The 17,843-nt window shown below is 37.1% G+C and overlaps 1 protein-coding gene across 2 annotated transcripts in view; it reads right to left on the reverse strand.

Annotated features, from left to right (window-relative positions):
- fam107b (family with sequence similarity 107 member B) overlaps positions 1–17,843 on the reverse strand; it is a 57,430-nt gene that overhangs the window by 22,042 nt on the left and 17,545 nt on the right. Inside the window, exon 1 of one of the 2 annotated variants that reach the window (XM_088923242.1) lies at positions 13,736–13,927. The exons of the other annotated variant lie outside the window; for it this stretch is intronic. The gene's annotated coding sequence lies outside the window, so the exon portion shown is untranslated. Of the gene's footprint in view, positions 1–13,735; positions 13,928–17,843 lie in introns of those variants that run through there. 2 annotated transcript variants of the gene reach the window in all.

The following is a 17,843-nucleotide window of genomic DNA, read 5'->3' on the forward strand; positions in this document are numbered from 1 at the left end:
TGGAGATCCATCTGAAACTCCTACTTTTCAGGGTTTAGGTACGGTACCTTCATCTGGACAAGATGTGAAGGAAGACGTTGCTCTGATACCGGCACTGAAAATATTGATTTCACATGAAAATGTTCATTAACCTGTTTTTTTTCCCTTATATAACAGCTCTAGAAAAGTCACAAGAGAATGTCTAAAGCAAACGCAGTATGAACCCAAACTGTCCCTTTCAATGTCTGCTAGTTCAATCTCTCTAGGAGATGGCATAGCATCCACTGTCCCCTGTCAACATAGCCTTGGCGTACTGGATTTAGCTGAAGGAATCCAACACAGATCTTTAAAACTGTACTGTATATTCTCACTGGTTTACAACTAGATGAAGCACCTAGATGGCACATTTCCTGTACAGCGTCCTATAGGTGTTGAGTCAAAGTAACAATTATAATTACATAACAGAAAATAATGATTTGTTCTAAGGGAATGCTATGCTATGATCACTACCATATTTTTATTTGCATTCAACTAATTGTTCAACTACTAAACTAATTCTATATTATTTCCAAACAGATGCATTTGAATAACAACACAACAATTTATAGATCAGATCATTACCATCCATCCACTACCCATAACTGCTTCAGGCTGCAGTGAGCCAGAGCCCAACCCAGCAGACGTAGGGTACAAAGAGGCACTAGTCTCAATAGGACATCAGCCATGTGCACACAGAATTAAGAAAACACTAGCTTACCTGGCCAGGTGGATGGTCTTTAGAGAGTTCCAAGTGAAAAGCCCAAACAGATGGCACCCTAGCCCAAATTTGCACCCAGGACCCAAGAGCTTTTAGCAACAGAGCTGACTATCATTACAGTACAACACCTGCTAAAGAGTTAACATACGTGTAACGGACAAAAAAAATAGAAACACCAATGTAAAGTCACTTAACGGGGTGTTGTGCCACCACATGCAACCAGAACAGCCTGTATTAACTGTGGTATAAAGTCTACCAGCATGTGGAATTCTGCAGGAGGGATTCTTACATGAAGAAGTAGAACTCCTGGTTGACAGAGGTGGAAAACACTGCCTGAGGCGTGATTCCACAATATCCCATAAATTCTTGATTAGGATCAGATCTGGTGACAGTGAAGGCTATGACATATGAATAACAGTGTCATGCTCATCTCGGCACATGGGTTGTGTGGACGGGGGCACTATCATGCTCTAAGACACCCCTCCCGGCAGGAAAGACATGCTGCAGAATGTGGTGAGGCTGATCACTCAGTACCATTATGTAGTGATTAGCATTGATACTCACAACATTACTGAACCACCAGAACCCTTCACTTCCAGAACCATGGAATCTGAGTTTTTTAGGTTGGTGCCACACGCGGACTTGATTTATCGTGAACAGGACGTCAAGGATGATTCATCTGAATATCGTGTTTCTCCACTGTTTGCATCACTGAAGCTCCTGGCAAATGCACTCCAACAATGACCTCTCCTCTTGCAGTCATCCTAACACTAATTATAGAAAACCAGTATCTAGTATTTTTATGCATAACCCTAAACCTGCTTAATTAACATATGAGCCACAGCTGTGTTGAAGATCCTGCTTTCAATATACTTGGCTTTTCCTTATTTACCCATGATATTTAATTGTTTTTTACCCATTTCCTGTATATACAGGTAAAACACAATGTCCACTGACAAAGCTTGGTTTTCTATATGAGACTTGCAGTTGCAAACAAGTAACTTTAGAAAAAAAATATTATACATTGCTATTTTACATAAAATCCACATTTTGTATGAAGTAGGCCTTAATATGACATTCAAAATTCACAAGATGAATAACTTGACCAGTCAAACACACATGGAAACTAATCACTAATTCACTAATGATAAACACACTAGCATAAAACAGAATGTTATTCCTTTTTCCCCACTTATTTTAAACAAGTTATCTTTTTTAGATATAAGATAAAACAGCTTCCAAGTGAGGAGAGAAGGCACAATTTGGTTTCAAAGTACAGAATACTGTGGTAGTCTAATTTGGCAGAAATGCGGTGCAGATGTTACACAATATAACAAATCTTCTAGGCATCTTAAAATGGCAACACACTTTCCCTCTTTATAAAAAAATAATCTATGCAATTTCTAAACAGAAGGTTTACAATGCATTTTATTTTGTTTCATAAAAATCTAACGACACTAAAAATACATCATGATCTTTTTATAGCTTTTAATTTTACTTCAAATCAAAATGGATGACTGTGTACAGGAAGCACTGAGCTCCTCACCCTCATTTTCCACCACTTCAGCTTACAGACTAAACGGCAAGGGTGGGCCTCTGTAGATGATGAGATTGAACAGATACCGAGGGCAGATATACAGTTGCTACTTCAATCACACTTTCACACCCTCTGCTTTTCCTGTGGTGTAATACAATCCATTTCAAACATACTTCAGCACCTTTTCCTGTAGGCCTTTAATACGAGACGTGAGTTTTAACCCTTAGGTGTGTTTGGTATATGATTCAGTGCACAGGATGTTTGATCATAACTACATAAAGATTCTTTGTTGGATTTTTCCAGATTATACAGGTTTGTTTTGAATTCTGTAAAAGTATACAAGGTAATCTTTTAAATTGCAAAAAAGCAAAACTAAGCCATTAATAGACAAGTTTAAAGACTAACTATTTCCGAATATGTTTATCTTAACAGAGTAATGCAGAGTCAAAGTTTTCTTTCCATTCTTCATTTCTGAATATGATGATTCAGAAATGAAGATGAAGATGTGCAGCAGGTTAAGAAACTATATGTGACTGGTGACAGCACACATACAAAATGAACACACACTATTTATTTCTGAAAAAGCATATTGGTAAACTATAATCATGTTTTATCTAAAGTTTAAAAGTTAAAAAGTAAATGCAACATAGATCTAGAAAATCCTATAAGGTTCAGTACAGACACATACTGCAATAACACCACGCTGGCCAGAGAACAGATTCAGCACACTGTAAGTGCCTTCTGTTCCAAGAGCAATGGGGAAACACTAATTATATACTGAATGAAAAAACTGAAAAACTAGCAGAAAACCCCAGTGTGTGTCACATCAAGAGAATGTGATGAATTTGCAAACATCATGACCTCCTACCTCTCCCATTTCTGTTACACTTGAACATTTAAAGAATAACAGATCCTGTTTGGGCCTAAAAAAGGCTTACAATTACTTGCTGTTACAATACTGTTTACATTCAGAATGTCTATACTGTATAGTGACAAGATGCCTTGTATGTATTTTCTAAAAAATTAAAATATGGTCAGAAAATAATAATAATAATAAATAATAAAATCAGAAAATATTTACAATAAACCTGATATTCATTAATTCGTGGCAAGTTTCTAATAAAAATATCTAAAATGACTTCATACAGAATTGTATATATACTGTAAAAATGTATATTCTCTCAATCATCTAACTTCCTGTCTTCACTGAGATGAATTTCTGTTTTACTCCAAATCTTTTCCCTCATATTACTAAGAAAAGGCAATCGTTTTCCTACAGATTAAATAAACACTGGAGGAAGTGACATAATTTTGAATTTGGATTTCTGGCAATAACATTTCCGTACAAGAACAAAAACAGCAGCGACTGTATTTTATATTTGTCTCTCTCTTGCATGAAAATTGATGAATGACTGTGCTTCATATGAAAAACACTGTGGCCAATAACGCTATAGCAAGCACTATAAACGGGATGTATAAAAAGAAGGAAACTGGAAACTGTTAACTAGACAACATGTCAGAGCAATAAATGAAAGCCCTGACCAGGAAGGATTCTCAAAATAAATCGCAAAAGGCAGACCCAACATACTTAGAATCATTAAAGTCATAAACATTGGTGGTTGAAACAGGTGCTATGTGTTGCAAAGGATGGTTTTATCTAAGAAGACATTACAAACCACTCTACTGTATATCAATTACCCTTAATCTTTTTCTGATAAGCTGTTCACCAAAATAATGTCAGTTCAAGCCATACACAAGAAAAACAGAACAATTACTGTATATTGTTCACAATACTGCCACAGAGCAGCTACCCTAATGCCTTTGTTATTATTAATGGAAAAGAGTGATATTCTTATTTCTAAGCATTCAAACTCCTGTCAAAGAGAAAAAATCTTTGCACCATGGGCCCCAATTAGCTCTGTTGGTAAAGCATGAGACACATAATCTCAGCTTAGCGGGTTCATGTCCCACGTCGGGCGCCAGGTCCTCCATGTTGGAGTTGGGCACAAGGCTAACAACCCTGTCCTATTTCTGCCCCTACATGCTGGAAGGCATAATGGGCGAACATCCATCCATCCATAATACACCATACATGAAGGACCTCTACATCAGTCATTCTTAACTAACAAACAATCCAGTGGATGATTGGCTATCATTGTGCTCAACCTGTGCGATGCTGTCAAAGCTTGAGTTTCAGATGCAGAGCACCTGTCCCATTAAAGTGCTGGCCCAGCTACAGCTGTTGTAGTCCACCAATCATGTCCACAGTTCAAACTGGCAGCGGTCTTGTCTTATAACTCATCCACCCAGTTTGTATCCAACACAGGGTGGCAAGGGATTCGGAGCCCCTGGTTAGACCAGGACCAGGACAGACCCTGGACAGGATGCCATTCCGTCACAAGACACACAGGCACAGACACAGACAAGACACACACACACCAGGGCCAATTTATTCAGAAGCCAATTAACCTACCAGTATGTCTTTGACCTGCGGGAGAAAGTCAAAGCACTTGGAGGGAACTCACGCAAACATGGGAAGAACATACAAAATCCACACAGATGGCATCCCAGGAACTGAACACAGCGCTGTGAGGCAGCAATGCTAACCACTGCATCAGGCCGCTGCCTGGACTTCTGATTATTGCTCACAGTTGCACCACATGTTGTTGCTTCACTGAGGTGCATGAGATACAGTTTGGAATTTTGACTACGAAACACTATTATCGAGGCAGAAGTTTAGATTGAAACAAGTATAATGAAGATCACTAGAAACTGCAATCTTCATAGCATTAAACAGAGAAAATAGCTATACATCAAATTACCATCCAAAGTTTCAAATCTGTAGCGCCTCAGGCTCATCTGCTTCCAGCACTGACCTTCTGACCTCATAATGTGCATTTTCAAACAAACCTCAATATGAAAGGTACTAATCCTTCACAGTTTATAATACCTTAGTTACTATACAGATAGGAAAGGCTACTTCTTACTACAAGGGCTGTAGGGTTAAAGTGTGTGAAACACTTTTTCATGTAACCTACTTTCCTCTATTAACAAGCATATGTTGATAAGAAATAGTGGCATTAAAAGTCTTATAACTCCGCTCTCATCATCATAAGCATCTAAAACAACATTTTCAGCTATATTAACAAAAGCATGTGTAGCAGAACAAGCATGTACAGAATTCAGATTAAAATGCTCAGTGGACAATTTTGGGACTACGAACAACTATACTTGTTCATACTTTTTGTTTCAATACCGAATGTGTTCTCCTAAACCTACTACCACTAGGTCCAGGCCAAGATTTCAGATATCCCTCTAAATTATGGCTATTTCATAAGTGTTGGATCTTAATGTGGCATAGACTCACACATGAAAATTAAATCCACAGTTAGACCTTTTAATAGACCTCCAACTCAGCAGGATAACAAAAGGCCCCTCCCTTAAGAACTTACAAAACAACTGTCAATACTGAGTAAGAGTCCAGTATTTCATCATCAGCTACCACAGGAGATAAAGAGGTCCCAAGATAAACAGATGACCAGGTGCCCCATGGCCAGGGGATTAACACTATTGTTGATGCCAGAATAAACACTGGGCCTTCAAATACAAATCTTTCCTGAAGCCAGTCTGTGCTCATGGACTGATTTGTTTCAAAAACTGATAATATACTGCACTTCTAAATTAGTAGTGCTACCTATAAATCACAACATAATGGTTTACAGGATACGTTAAACAAAAAGAAAGGTGAGAATTCTTATTACTGTAGCCTTGTGAAAAAAAAGGATACAATTTTCGTTCAACAATACCAGGATTAGAGTTTACAATAACAAACTATGTAGTGCACGTTCTTATGTGGCTTTACAAACTTTAACCCCCACTACAAATTCCTTGTAGTGAGTTAAAAACTGAGTGTTCTGTTTAAGCAAATCGCTAATACAATGAAAACTGCAATTTTAAAACAGTGCTCAGCTACGTTTGTATAAAAAAAGAACAAGTCTACAGTGTTCATACACCATGTGTTGCTCAAGTTCTAATATTCATACAACCTATCTTCTTTTTCAACTGTACCATTTCTTTACTTATTTACTAGACCTCTTATCCTTTGAGCATCCTGAGATGCTTTTAGTAGTATGAACCCTTTTGAGATTATAGGGTTTTTTTTACCAGACAGATATTACTTATGGATCCCGAAAAAGATCATATTTCTAAATGGAGATGAAAATAATTGAATCGTTGTTACTGAGCCAAGATTTTATCGCATTAAGGTTTGTCTTGCTAATCCAGTTTCAGCAGGGAGAGGAACTACAATGCATTTACCGTTTGCTAGGGTCACCAACAGGTAATGGCACCTTACACTGTATTTGGTGAGCTAAAAATACACAATACAGGCAAAAATAAAACTGTTGGCAATTAAACCAAGACACACTCATCTATTTTTTTAAAAAAAAGGTCCTAGTCCCATAATACTCCTGTGTCTCATTTTAGTGTCTGCCTGAAGTTTCCCATGCTTCTCAAGAGCACTTCACATGCTCTGTGTCCATGTGTTTGCCCTGCTGTCATAACACAGCCTCTTGACAGAAGTAATGGAAAAATAAAGGAGAGGGCTGGGGTAGTGGTCGGGGTTAAAGTATTGCAATTTCCCAGGACTCTGCTCTAAATAATGTAAGTCTCTTAATGCCAAAAGGTCCGTATTTAAAAGCAAATAAACACATCCAGATACATTCTATAAATAGTAAGACTATTTCAATGAGAAAGTAACTGAAAAATGTTGAAAAATAAAGCATTATTTGTGATTAAACACTTTAATGCTATTAAGCTTCTGGGCAAATAGAGCCCGTATTACTTTTTGAATGCCTTCCCACTATATGAAATTTAAGAATTCCCAAAATGCTGTTACACCCACATGTACTGTATATTTAAACAGACGATGATACATTCATACAGTATGTATATGTAGTCTAGTCTATATATGGACTAGATATACATATGACTTCCATATTAATGTTATTACAATAATAATAAATTGCATTTATATCACATTTATATTTTTTCATGACATCACATGACATCGATGAATGACATCAAACATTGGATTAATACAATGGAAGGAACCTAATTCAGCCACCACTGAAGTGCTGCATCCAAGTGGATGATTCCCAGTGTCCAGGTTGTGCCAACAGCCTCACTACACAGCAGGTCAGGTGGAGAAAGTGAGAAATCGTATTACATATTAAATTATGGTGGACATTAAGGTAGGTCAGATCGCAAACCCAAGCCCAGAGTTGAAACCCCTACTCTTATAAACAGTGCAGTGGGATGTTAAATCACCTTTAATTGACAATTACTGATCCACTAACAACACTATTAATCAACAAAGCATGTGTGTTGTACTGGAAAACATGTAACATGTCGTTCTTAATTATGTCTTAATATTTGTTTTTCAAACATAAACCTTCCTTAGTCCTAACAAAGTCCTCAAGGTAAAATTACTCGTATCATGGACAACTCAACTCAGTACAAATGAATTTCAGTAACGGTTTTGAGTTTCTGCTTTTGTACAAAAAAATATCTGACAGCATAAGGAGGAACAAATGAGCTGTAGGAACATTTCTGTGCAATAAAAATCTAAATTAGCAATAAGTTAAACAATACAGTTGACTGAACTCATACCCATAACACAGTACAACACATATTGAGTTATTTATACCATATCAAGAAAATCTAGAGTCTTATAGTAAATGAGGCAACAGTGAAAAATGGCCAAACCCAAACACTTGGATACCCATATTCTGCTAACAAAGCATTAAAAACATAAAATGTTGTCCAGATATAATAAAGATAATGCAATAAAATATACTTCCAGAACATTTATATGCAAAACAAAGTGCTATGGTATTTTAAAATACAATTACAAAAACTGTACTTATTTTTTATTCAATTATCACCTACATATATTGTAGTATAACAGACTTTCATTACATTTTATGGAGGATTTTTCACACTTAAATGTATCTAACCTCTGATTTACAGAAAAACAGAACAGAACAGAAATCCATCTACACACACTCTCTCTACACTCACATTTTTCCTCTTTTAACAAAGCAACATCCTTTTAAAAACGTACATTACAGGATCCTGTATATGTTGCAGCGAAGAAGTTTCCAAACAACTGCATTAAATGTATGTGAAGGCATGACTTTTACATCTCCCAAGGAAGTCAAATTATAATGGTATCTGTAAATGCACTCTCTTCAATGATAACATACATGAGAGAGACTTATGCAAATAAACAGTTCTCTCAGGCAGCAGTACATCAGGTGCTTCTTTGTTTACTTAACTTCCCTTGGTGTTTCTTTCCTGAAAGAAAGGTTACAAGCCACACTTTTTTTTAATGTTCTTGGTTCACAATATTTGAAACACGCCTAGTTCACAATTATGTTTTTAACAATTTACTGTGCTGAAACTAATAAAGAACACGTATTTACCATAAAAAAATACCCACTTGCAAATCCTAGAACTGTTTTTAGTCTTAAAACATCTGGAACATACAGGAAAATGTAAAGTTAGCAAAATGTAGGAAGGCAATCATGTGAGGGAGGTCCTTATTTACAGCAACACCAAGTCAAAGGTTTTGCTGACAATAAACATTTCTTTGAAACTGGAAAGTAAATTAAGTTACATTCTGACTGCCAAGCTAATTCTAAAATATGCTCCCTGGGATAGACATAATTAAACGTGTTTAGCTTCATCAGTAGCCAGAACAAACCAGGACTGGCGTGGAAAGGGCCCATGCAGAATGAAATAATGCTTTCTGCTCGATCAGCAGGATTTCGTGGTGAATCAAATCAATATGCTGAGTAATGTGTCCATTTGTGTTCCCGCTGTCACACAAAGGACACGTCCAACACTCTTTAGCTCAGGTTGGTCTGGGATCTGAAACTAAAGCTTTTTTTACAATTGAGCATGACTCGCTTGATTGGTCACATCATCCAGTTTCATTATTTAGCCCTTTTGATTTGGGTTCTCAAGGTGTGTGGTTCAGCGAAGGTCCAAAGGAACACAACCTTGGTAAGAAAGCTGCCTAGTCCTTATTACCTTTAAAATCACGACTGAATGGTTTTCCAACAGTAGCAAAGCAAGACAACCTATTCCAAATCTTCCAACAAGAACATTTACTGTTTGGCTAAAGCAAAACATAATTACTTATAATGTCATTTGTAAGTACAAGATAATACTTTGACAAGATAGACAAGAAGTACATCAGTACAAGATAAGGATATGTGAATTGAAACCAATGCTGATATTAGATCTAAGATAAGTTACAAGCAAAAAGTGTTATATATCACACTTAGAAAACTGCAAAGTTATAAAAAAATCAAGTTATTAAGCATAATTAAAAGTGTTCACATAAATGCAGAATTTTGTGCAAACAAATAGCTGATTGTTTCATAAATCATATCAAAATGTTTTTGTGAACACCAACCTTAACCTAACTCAGTCTTGGAAGACCAAATACATATAATCAGAAAGACCAAGTTTCAGAAGTCAACACAAAGCCTAAAGAGCAAACAAACTACAGAATGATCCTTTCATAGAAAGAATTATACTTAGAATTATAGGACGACAGCAATAGACAAATGCCAAGGAACAAGTCACTATGAAAAGTACACTTTAAGAAATAAATTCAGTACTGTATATATGTGTATATAAAACACAATTATTTACTGTTTTCAAAGCATGAGTGGCACCGTGGTACGGTAGTCCTCACAGCTCTGAGACCCTGGGTTCAATTCCAGACCTAGTTTGCTTTGTGTGTGGAGCTTGTATGTTGTCCCCATGTTTATATACGTTTGTTTCCTCCACACAGTTTCCTGTTTCCTCCCACAGTGTAAAGACATACTGGTAGGTTAATTGGCTTCTGGGAAGACTAGCCCTGGTGTGAGTGTTTGTGTTTAGTGCCTTTGTGTGCCCTGCGATGGACCAGCATCACATCTAGGGTGTATCTCAGCTTGAGCCCATTGTTTGCTGCAACCCAAAACTGGATGAAGTGGTTAGAAAGCAGAGGCCAAAAATGAAAATGGTGGCTACAGACAATATTGGAAGTACCATTGTGACATGGTGACATGAGTCAGCTTCATCTCTGCTGGGTCACAAAACCTTTGTATGACTGAAGGAAATTTAAATGCAGCAAAATACCATGAAATGTTTATTCTGTCTGAAATGATACCTAATGGTTACAGACTCATGATGAGACACAGCTTCACATCTCAGGATGACAGCAATCTGAGCCACTCAGACAGATCAATGACAGAATTTCTAAACAGAAGACCGATGGCATCATCCCCTGGCCAAAATCACAGCAAACTGGTATTACAATTGGTTACTTCCACTGAAACCTACAGTACTCAAGAAACCCAACATTCTTATAAATGCACTCAAATTTCTCTGCAACAAAGAACAGGAAAAAATAATGTGCAGAATCCACCAATGGAATTAAATAAGTTAAGAGAAAACACATTACTCTCCATGCACAATTTTGTTTTTTGCAATACACTTTAAAAATGCACTTTGGGAATTTTACATACGTTTTATGGAAACTATATTCAAATCTCTTAAATCCCCATTGCTTCCTATGCAGATTTAAGTGCCTTAACTGCCTTGAATAAAATCCCAGTATAATTTTATTTTGGCGATTTACAGGAAATGTTTAACTCTCATTAAATTTAAACAAATTATTAAAAACTGGAAACAATCCATTCAAATGGACAAGAATTCTGGGCCATCCATAAATCACAAATTTCAAATCTGACACCTACTACGTGGTTAAGCACAAGCGGCCTATATTTAAAAAAATGTAGGTGCTTACTTTCCCAATACTTTCTATGGAGGCATAAGAACATAAGTGTTTTGAATAAAGGGCTCAAGACGTCTCTCCTAAACAGAAAATACTCATCATCTGGCAAGTTAAAAAACTAGCAACTAGCAGGGGGATTGAAGTTTGGTCTAAGTACAGACTTTGCTATGGATTTATACATGGTTTCTGCACATGATTTAATATACAAGGACACTATTATCAAATTCATTTCATTCCCTGTGTACTTGTCGCACACACGTCTTGATACACGATTATGTACAAGAAAGACATACTGTAATCCTCATACTTAAAGCAAATAGAAGATGAAAAAAACATCAGAATGAGCTTACTCAGAAACAGCTGTTTATAAGATAAACTTGACTCCTTTCTGAAAAATAGGCTACATCACAAGGCCCTAAAAATCAAATTGTCTTCATGCATTAAAATGTGGATTTAAAAAACTGTTAAAAAATGATTTTGCAATCAAACCTAGAAAAGCACAGAAGCTTTCTATTTTATACTTTCAAAAAGTGTTAATGTCACATTTTGTGGGTGAGAGGGGAAACTTTCTAGAATACAGTGTATCCTAGCTACAAATCACTGAGAGAAAAACATTCAGTTCCCTTCTGTGCTGGAAAGCACAGAACTTTTTTTTTTGCTTAAAAGAAAAAGCAGACTTGCTTCCAGTAAGATAATTTCTAGTTCTACTTTGAAGAAATTATTTTAAAGGCTGGATGATAACTTTGTATCAATCAGAAAAAAATCTGAAAGGACACATTTCAGATTTTTTTATTGTTGCATGTAAACCATCTCCTCCACTTTGCATATTTAAATTTACTGATTCTAGCTAACTGTTTGACTTTTGCAGCAGCTACCCTAAAGCAATGTTAGGTGCTAGGAAAAGAAGATAATTCCACAGTATTAGTTCAAAGATCAAAAAGCAGATGTAGAAGTTTTAGCAAAATACAAACTAAATTGATCACACATGTTATCCTTTAACTTGCAGGATTAGTCCACTACATTCTGAAAACACACACACACCTGTTTTTTTTTTCATTTTCAATATATTTATTTTTACACAAGAATGGTCAACTTCAATTATTTTTATCAAGATGCTTTTCATTGTATCTACAGTATCAATACATGTCAGGAAACAGTAATGTAATCCTGACATTAAAAGACTGCATACATGCACCAGAACATATTTTTTATGCATTACTTTTACCCCTGAGACAGTTGCCAAAACTGTATTATAAACACCCATTCACACCAAAATGTTACTTACGTACATGTTTGGACATGTAAACTCCACACAGAAGCCACCCTTAGTCAAGAATCAAATACAGGACTGAAGACGTGTGTGGCAACAGCATTAAATGGTTACCATAAACTGGTTGCCATATAACCCAAATAAAAACACATTTAATAAGTATACAATGGAAAAGTATTATTTTCTTAAAAAACTAGTTTTACTTTTTGTAAACCTATTTAAAAAACATATTTCCCTATGCACTAAAACACACCACTCATAGACGCACCTACAGTAACACCTTCTGGAGTAACACTACAGGAGTGAAGCCCCCGAGCACAGACGGGCACCCCTTTCAGACAGGCAAATCCCCCGTAAACCCACGTAACATCCCACGTCGACGCATGACGGTAATCTAATGGAGGCGAAGAATTATTATATGAATTCTACTGTATGTAAATAATTATCATATATAATTCTACTAGTAACTAAAAATATTAAAGCGCAACTGCAGGTCAAAATGCCCATTGCATTCATTGTCTGACCAGATTGATCGTTGAGAAGGTACACCACGAAATTAATTAATAAAATAATTAAAGTTTACTAGGGGCAGCAATAGTATAACAGTGATGGACACTACACAAAAAAAAATCCAGTTTTGGGGGGACCACCCAGGACACAGGAAACCCCCCGGAGTCCCCGGAACCCTGACTGAAATTTTCAGTGAAAACCACCTCTGACCCGGTCCTTATACAATGAAGTACTGTACATATAACATTTTCACAACATATATTTTATGACTTTTATTACAAATTACTATATGTAATAGGAACACACGCACGCTACTTTTATAAAAGACTTTCTTTAAAACAAAGAACACTGTTAAATAGAAATGAAAAAAAAAAGACAAAACGATACATCTCTACTCCCAAGAACTCAAAGGGATACTATTTTCGGAAAAAATCAGATGAAGAATGTATACGACTTTCACGTGCACTAACCATTAGGCATTAGAACTGAACAAATTTTGGTGTTAAAAAAACCCACTTGCCAATAAAGGATCAATCCTACAGTATACGATACTTCGGACATATTGCTGTTCAAAACCACGGAGCTTGCCTCAGAAATTCCCTCAACAGCATCTCTCTCAACATGAGGTTACCATATGCTCTTGCGAAGAAAGAAAAGTTTTGTTTTTCTTCGTGTTGCAGTTTTAATCGGAAAGTTAGTTATTGGCGATATTTTTAACCGATGTCTTATTTCATATAAAGCATTCTTTTACTTTTACAGATAAAAGGCATTTTGAATAATAAAAAGCTACGCTGGGGTCCATTAATGCATTCGACAGGAGACCCATACCTTTTTAACTCCTGGTGGTGTTACTCTCTCCTAGACAGCTTTCTCGATAGTGAAGTGAAGACTAGGAGTGGTTTGTGTAGCATTCGTGCATTCTCCGGCTATTTCTTGATTGAGGTGTGCCTGCTAATACGGTGTTTTCTTTCTTGGTAGCCGTTCAAGAAGCAGATGAGAGCAAAAATGTAAATTAGTATCGCTGGAGAAGGCCGGCACATATGATCCAATGCCTGAGTCACACACTGTGTAAGCTCCTCCTCCATACAGATTTTATTCTTTACCGGACAGAAATTCAGCCAGGCTGTTGTGTGGGTCCCCGGGGGGCGGTGGAATAAGAAGCATGGGAGGAACTTGATTTACTACACCGCACACGCACAGCAAGAGGAGGGGGGGATGACTTGAAGCATGTTAGATCACGCGTCTCTTTCTTTCTTCCCCTTTCAACAGTCTTGCGTCACCGTAGTAAATTCAATTTAAAAAATCAACTTTACATTTTTAACGCGTATAGTTCTAGATTACTTGCCATACCACTTTTTACACTTTAACTAGACTGGCTGTTTTTTTCTTTTGCAAACCTATATGAAATGAGTAATAAAAACTCATTCTTAAACTATTTCTCTAATTCTTTCTAATTTTAAACTTTGATATCATTGAAGTATTCTGTTGTCGAAGTATTGGAAACACCCTCCTCCTATATTTGTGGATATGAGGAGGATCAGTCTGTTATTAATATACTTTAAATCTCCAACACAACAATGTTGTTTTACAGGTTTTCAGACATTTCATAAGAAAGTATGCACAATTCAATGACAAAGTAATTGTTCAAGCAAAATGAGAGGGCGTTTTCCTGTTTGCATCTTTCTAAATTCTTGTTTTGCGAGTTTAATGATGAAAGACAATATTTTGACTTTGGTAAAAATGCCTGAGATTTAAGTATACCATCTTATCATATGTTCTGATTTAATCAGATTATGGGTTTAAGGCAGTGTTGTCTGGTGAGTATTTAGAGACTTTGTTGTAAACCTGGGCTTAGCTAGTTTTATTGGTAGCTGAATTTGTCTTTCAGTATTTTAGGTCTTGTGACACCAGCAGCTCTCTAACACTGTACTAAAAATGCTTTATCTTGGCTAAATAGTCCCTGTGGCACCATCTGAAGAAGAAGTGGGGTTTGTTTAAAAACAAGCCAACTCTGCCTAGACAACTCCTCGTTCTAATGATAATTCTCAAATAATGAGTTATTAAAATCCTCAAAACCTCCTGGTTTTGAAGACTATAAGGAAGCCTCCTTTTACTTAATAGACATCTTATTAAAAATAGATTAATTTTTGTGTATCTACTTTATTTTAATTTTAACAGCAAAAAACATGACAAATCTGGGACACGCTATGGGTTTTGTCATGTCCTGCTACTCTGCTTACTGCTAAATAATAATGTGAGCACTGGGGCCCTGGAATCAATTTCTGACCATCTGCATGGAGTTTGTATGTTCTCCCTGTGTTCATGTGGGTTTCCTCTGGGCACTCTGGTTTCTTCCCACAGTCCAAAGAATTACTGGTAGGTTAATTGGATTCTGGGAAAATTGGCCCTGGTGTGAGTGTGTGCGTGTTTGTGTGTGGAATGGAGTCCATGACAGGCTCCAGCTCCCCTGCAACCCTGTATTGGATAAAACAGTCAGAAAATGGATGAAACAATTAACAATATCTGACTGTATACAGTATGTCACAAATATAGTGTTTTGCAGGAATTGAAGCCAGCTGTGCCACAATTTTATAGGTCCTATCCATGCACACACTGTCAGAATCCCCAAGCCACCAGGGCATCAGAGACCAGCACAAGACAGGTTGAGAACACAACTGCAGTTTTTATCCTAACATGATACTTGAAACCACAACAAGGTAGCATTGAAGACAAGCAAAGAAAAAAACCCAATAAATTGACAACCTAGTCATAAGCAAAAAGAAGAAGCTGAAAAAAATCCTGAGATGCATAGTTGTATCTTTCATGTTCCAAACAACAAAAGCTCCCAGCAGCCCCCCTTTCCCAAATCAACTCAGTCCAGTCATCCCAGCACGCCTACCTCCGCCATACCAAAGAAAGAGAAAAACAAGCTCAGCACGGCAATTTAGTTGTCTAATTAATGTCCTCCTCCTTCCTCACAGTCGCAAACGATATGTTCCATTCTGCCTTCCCTGCCCTGCTGTCTGCAACAAGAAGAGAAGAAGAGCAAGGGAGGAATAAAGAAGCAGCCATCAACCTTCACTGGCTGGAGTTCCTATACTCTCTTGTTGGCCATCTAATCCACTCTCAAGACTCCCAACACACGAGGTGGAACTCCAGGACCTGAATTAGGAGCAGGAATGTCTAAGTAAGCAGATGTAAGCAACCTGCAGATCATGATTGTGTGCACTGTGCACTGTCTCACCTTGCTCCCTCTTTAAACATTTCTCAGTCCGGTCCCCAGACAAGCCAACACCACTACACAGCCTGTGCATTCTCTCTGACTCTGTGGTAAAAGATCAGTGACAAGACGGATAGTGTGTCACTCATAGTGTGATGAAAGGATTATTTAATGCTGGCAGACAAGGGGGAAGAAGCAAACATGAAAGTGAAAGGGAAAAAAAAACAACACACCATCCCCAGGAAACCCCGCCACACATTACAGTATGTGTACTGTACAACCCAAGTAAACATAGCCACCAGGTTGTTTCCTTATTCTGACTTCTGTCATTCTGTATTACTTACGCAAAATTTGTTTTGGTAGAAGACACGTATGATTTTTACAACCAAATGCAACATTCTGAGGCACAGATGTGTAAGAGCCTATGCATATTATGTAGCCTGCTCACATTTTTAAAGAAAATTCGCCTCATCTCATTTTCAATGAACACCGCCAAAAGTAGGTACAGAATTCTACAGAATCTGCGGCAGATTTTGCAGCCCATGGTTTCCCACCACAAAACAAAGAATGCTGCCTTCTCTGCTGGAAGTGGTCATCATGCATTATGTGATGTTACAGCAACATGTTTGTACCATTGCCTGCTCTCATTTACATAATTGATTTTTGCAAGTCTGATGGACTATTTAGCAGTGTTTATTAACGCAGCACAGTGTCAACCTCAGCAGGCCCTATTGCTATCACTTCGTAGTTGCCACATGTTTAAACCAATATCACTGATAAGATTGACAGCTATTGGACAACATTCTACAGAAAATGTGTAACAGACAATGTTGAGTATGTTGTTGTCTATAATAAAGCACAATTCCATGCACTCAGGGCTGACAGTTGAGTGAAACAATGGAGACAACACAAGGAACATTTAAATGATGTGGCTGTTTTACAAAGGTGACCGCACCAAAGGACCTTCTATTATATTACAGGCTGCTATTTCTTATTGACATCAAGTTCAATCATTTTTTATCAGTGGTCCAGAAAAGCATATGGTGGGGGTTTCGTAGCCCAGCAATGCATAGATCAAGATCTGCATCCCATAGTTGTGCCATTATTTACGTTATAATGCCAAAACTGCAGATCTCACTCATGTTTTCCTGGCACAGAACATCAGTTAAACTGTGGATTAACCCACATTTTGCCTGAATCGTGATTAATAGTGGTTTACAGAGTCAAATATGGTGAATGACTTGAGTCCAATCTTTTTAACAAAAGTACTTAAGATGATTTTTAAAATACGTGTGCTTATTTACTGTCTGGACTGTGAAGCAGTTGTTCCAATCAGAACAATTTGAATAGCTCCCCAACCAAACACTGAATAAAGAGGTTTGTTTTTTTTACTGACGGAAAACATTACACACCAACTAGTCCCCAAAGTCTAAGACTAGTGTTTTTTTAGAGCACTGTAAATAAACTGCAAGGCATTGTTTTGGATTACAGATGCACGACATTAGATTTGCTTTTAAAAGGTATTGCAAAAATGACTGCAAAGAGCCAACATTTTAATAGCTTACACGTGTAACATTTTTTTATCGCTGTGAATGTTATTTCCAAATGGGATCCTGATGTTAAATATGTGCTCTCCGTTTTGATGGAAACTGTGATGTCCCCAAAGCAAAACTTTCCACTTCAGTCTTTGACTTTTAATGCTGTTGTTTCCATATT

This window comes from Atractosteus spatula, chromosome 8, assembly GCF_055471065.1.
Source record: "Atractosteus spatula isolate fAtrSpa1 chromosome 8, fAtrSpa1.hap1, whole genome shotgun sequence".
In the NCBI taxonomy this organism is placed as follows: Eukaryota; Metazoa; Chordata; class Actinopteri; order Semionotiformes; family Lepisosteidae; genus Atractosteus; species Atractosteus spatula.